At 39.1% G+C, this 6,039-nt stretch overlaps 1 non-coding gene across 1 annotated transcript; it reads left to right on the top strand.

Annotated features, from left to right (window-relative positions):
* Positions 1 to 4,327: 4,327 nt before the first annotated feature.
* Positions 4,328 to 4,435, top strand: LOC112773591 (small nucleolar RNA R71). Its single transcript, XR_003188135.1, has one exon. It is a non-coding gene; the product is annotated as a small nucleolar RNA R71 (small nucleolar RNA).
* Positions 4,436 to 6,039: the final 1,604 nt, after the last annotated feature.

The following is a 6,039-nucleotide window of genomic DNA, read 5'->3' as shown; positions in this document are numbered from 1 at the left end:
GTTATTGGCTTTTTGCTCTTGCCTCTTGGTTTTAAGAGCTTTTGGCTTTTTCTGCTTGCTTTTTCTTTTTCTTTCTATTTTTTTTTCGCCTATTTTTTTTTTCTGCAAGCTTTGTTCTTTGCTGCTTTTTCTTACTTCAAGAATCATTTTTATGATTTTTCAGATTATCAAATAACATGTCTCCTAGTCATCATTCTTTCAAGAGCCAACATATTTAACATTCTTAAACAACAACTTCAAAAGACATATGCACTGTTCAAGCATTCATTCAGAAAACAAGAAGCATTGTCACCACATCAATATAATTAAACTAAGTTCAAGGATAAATTCGAAACTCATGTACTTCTTGTTCTTTTGAATTAAAACATTTTTCATTTAAGAGAGGTGATGGATTCATAGGACATTCATAACTTTAAGACAAAGTTACTAAATACTAATGATCATGTAATGAAGACACAAACATAGATAAGCACTTAACATAGAGAAAACAAAAAACAGAGAATGTAAGAACAAGGAATGAGTCCACCTTAGTGATGGTGGCGTTTCCTTCTTGAGGAACCAATGATGTCCTTGAGCTCTTCTATATCTCTTCCTTGTCTTTGTTGCTCCTCCCTCATTGCTTTTTGATCTTCTCTGATTTCATGAAGGATGATGGAGTGCTCTTGATGTTCCACCCTTAATTGTCCCAAGTTGGAACTTAATTCTCCTAGGGAGGTATTGATTTGCTCCCAATAGTTTTGTGGAGGAAAATGCATTTGAGGCATCTCCGGGATCTCATGGTGATGAGATTCATGCGCCTCTTGAGCTCCATGAATGGGCTCTCTTGCTTGCTCCATCTTTTTCTTAGTGATGGGCTTCTCTTCCTCAATGTGAATGTCTCCTTCTATGAAAGCTCCAGCTGAGTAACATAGATGGCAAATAAGATGAGAAAAAGCTAGCCTTGCCCCAGGGGAGGGCTTTTCGGCTATTTTTTAGAGTTCAAGGGAGATGACTTCATGAACTTCTACTTCCTCTCCAATCATGATGCTATGGATCATGATGGCCCGATCCGCAGTAACTTCAGATCGGTTGCTAGTGGGGATGATGGAGCGTTGGATGAACTCCAACCATCCTCTAGCTACAGGCTTGAGGTCCATTCTTCTTAGTTGAACCGGCTTGCCTTTGGAGTCAATCTTCCATTGAGCTCCTTCCACACATATGTCCATGAGGACGTGGTCCAACCTTTGATTAAAGTTGACCCTTCTAGTGTAGGGGCGTTCATCTCCTTGCATCATAGGCAAGTTAAACGCCAACCTCACATTCTCCGGGCTAAAATCTAAGTATTTCCCTCGAACCATTGTAACATAATTCTTTGGATTCGGGTTCTTACTTTGATCATGGTTCCTAGTGATCCATGCATTGGCATAGAACTCTTGAACCATTAGGATGCCGACTTGTTGGATGGGGTTTGTTAGAACTTCCCAACCTCTTCTTTGGATTTCATGTCGGATCTCCGGATACTCATTTCTCTTGAGTTTGAAAGGGACCTCAGGGATCACCTTCTTCTTGGCCACAACATCATAGAAGTGGTCTTGATGAGCTTTGGAGATGAATCTTTCCATCTCCCATGACTCGGAGGTGGAAGCTTTTGTCTTCCCTTTTTCCTTTTCTAGAGGATTCTCCGGTCTTGGGTGCCATCAATGGTAATGGAAAAACAAAAAGCTTATCCTTTTACCACACCAAACTTAGAATTTTGCTCGCCCTCGAGCAAGAGAAGAAAGAATTAGATGAAGAAGAAGAAGAAAATATGGAGAAGAGGGGGGAGGTGTGTTACGGCCAAGAAGGGAAAGAGAGGGTTGTGTTGTGTGAAAATGAAGAAGAATGGAAGGCTTTATATAGGGAAGGGAGGGGGGGTTAAGGTTCAGCCATATGGGTGGGTTTGGGTGGGAAATTGATTTTGAATTTTGAAGGTAGGTGGAGTTTATTGGGTAGGTTTATGGGGAAGAGTGGGTGGATGTGGTAGGTGAAGGGTTTTGGGGAAGAGTGTTTATTGGGAATAGAGGATGATTGAGAGAAGGGAGTGAGTGGAGGTAGGTGGGGATCCTGTGGGGTCCACAGATCCTGAGATGATCCTGTGGGGTCCACAGATCCTGTGGTGTTCAAGGATTTACAACCTTGCACCAAATTAGGCATGTAAAATGCCTTTGCACACAACTCTGGGCATTCAGTGCCAGGTTGGTGCCCATTTTGGGCGTTCAACGCCCATTTGTTGCCCATTTCTGGCGTTGAACGCCAGAACCATGCTTGTTCTGGGCGTTCAGCGCCAGCTCTTCTTCAGGGTGCAATTCTGGCGTTCAGCGCCTAGATGCTGCCCATTTTGGGCGTTCAGCGCCCAGATACTGCCCATTTTGGGCGTTCAGTGCCAGAACCATGCTCTGTTCTGGCGTTGAACGCCAGACAGGTGATTCCTCCAGGGTGTGATTTTTTTCCGCTGTTTTTGATTATGTTTCTAAACTTTTCGTTTATTTTGTGACTCCACATGATCATGAACCTAAGAAAACATGAAAAACAAAAATAGAATTAGATAAATAAACATTGGGTTTCCTCCCAACAAGCGCTTCTTTAATGTCAATAGCTTGACAGTGGGCTCTCATGGAGCCTCACAGATGTGTAGAGCTTTGTTGAGACCTCCCAACACCAAACTTAGAGTTTGGATATAGGGGTTTGACACCAAACTTAGAGTTTGGTTGTGGCCTCCCAACACCAAACTTAGAGTTTGACTGTGGGGGCTTTGTTTGACTCTGCTTTGAGAGAAGCTTTTTATGCTTCCTCTCAATGGATGCAGAGAGAGATCCTTGAGTTGTAAACACAAGGTTGTCCCCATTTATTTGAAGGATCAATTCTCCTCTGTCCACATCAATCACAGCTCTTGCTGTGGCTAGGAAAGGTCTTCCAAAGATGATGAATTCATCCTCATCCTTCCCAGTATCTAGGACTATGAAGTCAGCAGGGATGTAAAGGCCTTCAACCTTTACTAACACGTCCTCTACTTGTCCATAAGCCTATTTTCTTGAATTGTCTGCCATCTCTAATGAGATTTTAGCAGCTTGCACCCCAAAAATTCCCAGTTTCTCTATTACAAAGAGGGGCATGAGGTTTATCCATGAACCAAGGTCATATAGAGCATTCTCAAAGGTCATGGTGCCTATGGTACAAGGTATTAGGAACTTTCCAGGATCCTGTTTCTTCTGAGGCAATGTCAGTTGATCCAGATCACTCAGTTCATTGGTGAACAAGGGAGGTTCATCTTCCCAAGTCTCAATACTAAATAATTTGGCATTCAGCTTCATGATTGACCAAGGTACTTGGTAACTTGCTCCTCAGTAACATCCTCATTCTCTTCAGAAGAGGAATACTCATCAGAGCTCATGAATGGCATAAGGAGGTTTAATGGAATCTCTATTGTCTCTAGATGAGCCTCAGATTCCCTTGGTTCCTCAGAGGGAAACTCCTTGTTGATCACTGGACGTCCCAGGAGGTCTTCCTCACTGGGATTCACGTCCTCCTCCTCTTTTGTGGTTTCGGCCATGATGGTCATTTCAATGGCCTTGCACTCTCCTTTTGGATTTTATTCTGTATTGCTTGGGAGAGTACTAGGAGGGGTTTCAGTGATCCTTTTAGTCAGCTGGCCCACTTGTGCTTCCAAATTTCTAATGGAGGACCTTGTTTCATTCATGAAACTCACAGTGGCCTTAGATAGATCAAAGACTAAGTTTGCTAAATTAGAGGTACTTTGTTCAGAGTTCTCTGTCTGTTGCTGAGTGGATGATGGAAAAGGTTTACTATTGTTAAACCTGTTTCTTCCACCATTATTAAAGCCTTGTTGAGGCTTTTGATCCTTCCATGAGAGATTTGGGTGATTACTCCATGAGGGATTATAGGTGTTTCCATATGGTTCACCCATGTAATTCACCTCTGCTATTGCAGGGTTCTCAGGATCATAAGCTTCTTCTTCAGAAGATGCCTTTTGAGTACTGTTGGATGCAGCTTGCATTCCATTCAGACTCTGAAAAATCATATTGACTTGCTGAGTCAATATTTTATTCTGAGCCAATATGGCATTCAGAGTATCAATTTCAAGAACTCCCTTCTTCTGAGGCGTCCCATTACTCACAGGATTCCTCTCAGAAGTGTACATGAACTGGTTATTAGCAACCATGTCAATGAGTTCTTGAGCTTCTGTAGGCATTTTCTTTAGGTGAATGGATCCACCTGCAGAAGTATCCAATGACATCTTAGCTAATTCAGACAGACCATCATAGAATATATCCAGGATGGTCCATTCTGAAAGCATGTCAGAAGGACACTTTTTGGTCAGTTGCTTGTATCTCTCCCAAGCTTCATAGAGGGATTCACCTTCTTTCTGTCTGAAGGTTTGAACATCCACTCTAAGCTTGCTCAGCTTTTGAGGAGGAAAGAACTTGGCTAAGAAAGCCGTGACCAGCTTATCCCAAGGGTTCAGGCTGTCTTTGGGTTGAGAGTCCAACCACACTCTAGCTCTGTCTCTTATAGCAAAAGGGAAAAGCATGAGCCTGTAGACTTCAGGATCTACTCCATTAGTCTTAACAGTATCACAGATCTGCAAGAATTCAGCTAAGAATTGAAAAGGATCTCCAGATGGAAGTCCATGAAACTTGCAGTTCTGCTGCATCAGAGAAACTAGCTGAGGTTTCAGCTCAAAATTGTTTGCTCCAATAGCAGGAATGGAGATGCTTCTTCCATGTAAATTGGAATTTGGTGCAGTAAAGTCACCAAGCATCCTCCTTGCATTATTGTTGTTGGGTTCGGCTGCCATCTCCTTTACTTGTTCGAAATTTTCAATAAGGTTGTCTCTGGATTGTTGTAATTTAGCTTCTCTTAGTTTCCTCTTCAGAGTCCTTTCAGGTTCTGGATCAGCTTCAACAAGAATGCCTTTTTCCTTGTTCCTGCTCATAAGAAAGAGAAGAGAACAAGAAAAGAAGAGGAATCCTCTATGTCACAGTAAAGAGGTTCCTTATTGTTAGTAGAAGAAGAAAAGGAATAGGGGTAAAGAAGAATGAAGAATCCAAACACAAAGGTGATGATAGGAGCAGAGATGTGAGATGAAGAGAAGTGTTAGTGGATGAATAAATAAATAGAAGGAGATGAAAGGAGGAGAGAATTTTCGAAAATAATTTTTGAAAAAGAGTTAGTGATTTTCGAAAATAGTTTTTGAAAAAGGTTAGTAGTTTTTTTTTTTCGAAAATTCAAATAAAAAAAATAAAATAATTAGTTAATTAAAAAGAAATTTTGAAAAAGAGGGAAGATATTTTCGAAAATTAGAGAGAGAGAGAGTTAGTTAGGTAGTTTTGAAAAAGATAAGAAACAAACAAAAAGTTAGTTAGTTAGTTGAAACAATTTTGAAAATCAATTTTGAAAAAGATAAGAAGATAAGAAGATAATTTTTTGAAAATCTATTATTGAAATTAGTTTTGAAAAAGATTTGATTTTTAAAATCACAATTAATGACTTGATTCACAAGAAATCACAAGATATGATTCTAGAACTTAAAGTTTGAATCTTATTTAACAAGTAAGTAACAAACATGAAATTTTTGAATCAAAACATTAATTGATGATGTTATTTTCGAAAATTATGAGATAAAATTAAGAAAAATATTTTTGAAAAATATTTTTATAATTTTCGAAAATAACTAAAAAATGAAAAAGATTTGATTTTTGAAAAAGATTTTGAAAAAGATAAGTTTTTTTTTAAAATTGAAAATTTGATTTGACTCATAAAAACAACTAGATTTTAAAAAGTTTTGAAAAAGTCAACTCAAATTTTCGAAATTTATGAGTGAAAAAAAGGGAAAGATATTTTTTTTTTGATTTTTTTGTATTTTTATGATGAGAGGGAAAAACATGAAAAAGACTCAATGCATGAAAATTTTGAATCAAAGTATGTGATGAATGCAAGAACACTATGAATGTCAAGATGAACACCAAGAACACTTTGAATGTTATGATGAACATCAAGACT

The sequence above is a fragment of the Arachis hypogaea genome, chromosome 18, assembly GCF_003086295.3.
Source record: "Arachis hypogaea cultivar Tifrunner chromosome 18, arahy.Tifrunner.gnm2.J5K5, whole genome shotgun sequence".
Lineage (NCBI taxonomy): Eukaryota > Viridiplantae > Streptophyta > Magnoliopsida > Fabales > Fabaceae > Arachis > Arachis hypogaea.
Note: the sequence above shows the minus strand (reverse complement) of the source record. Positions and strands in the feature narration are given on the sequence as shown.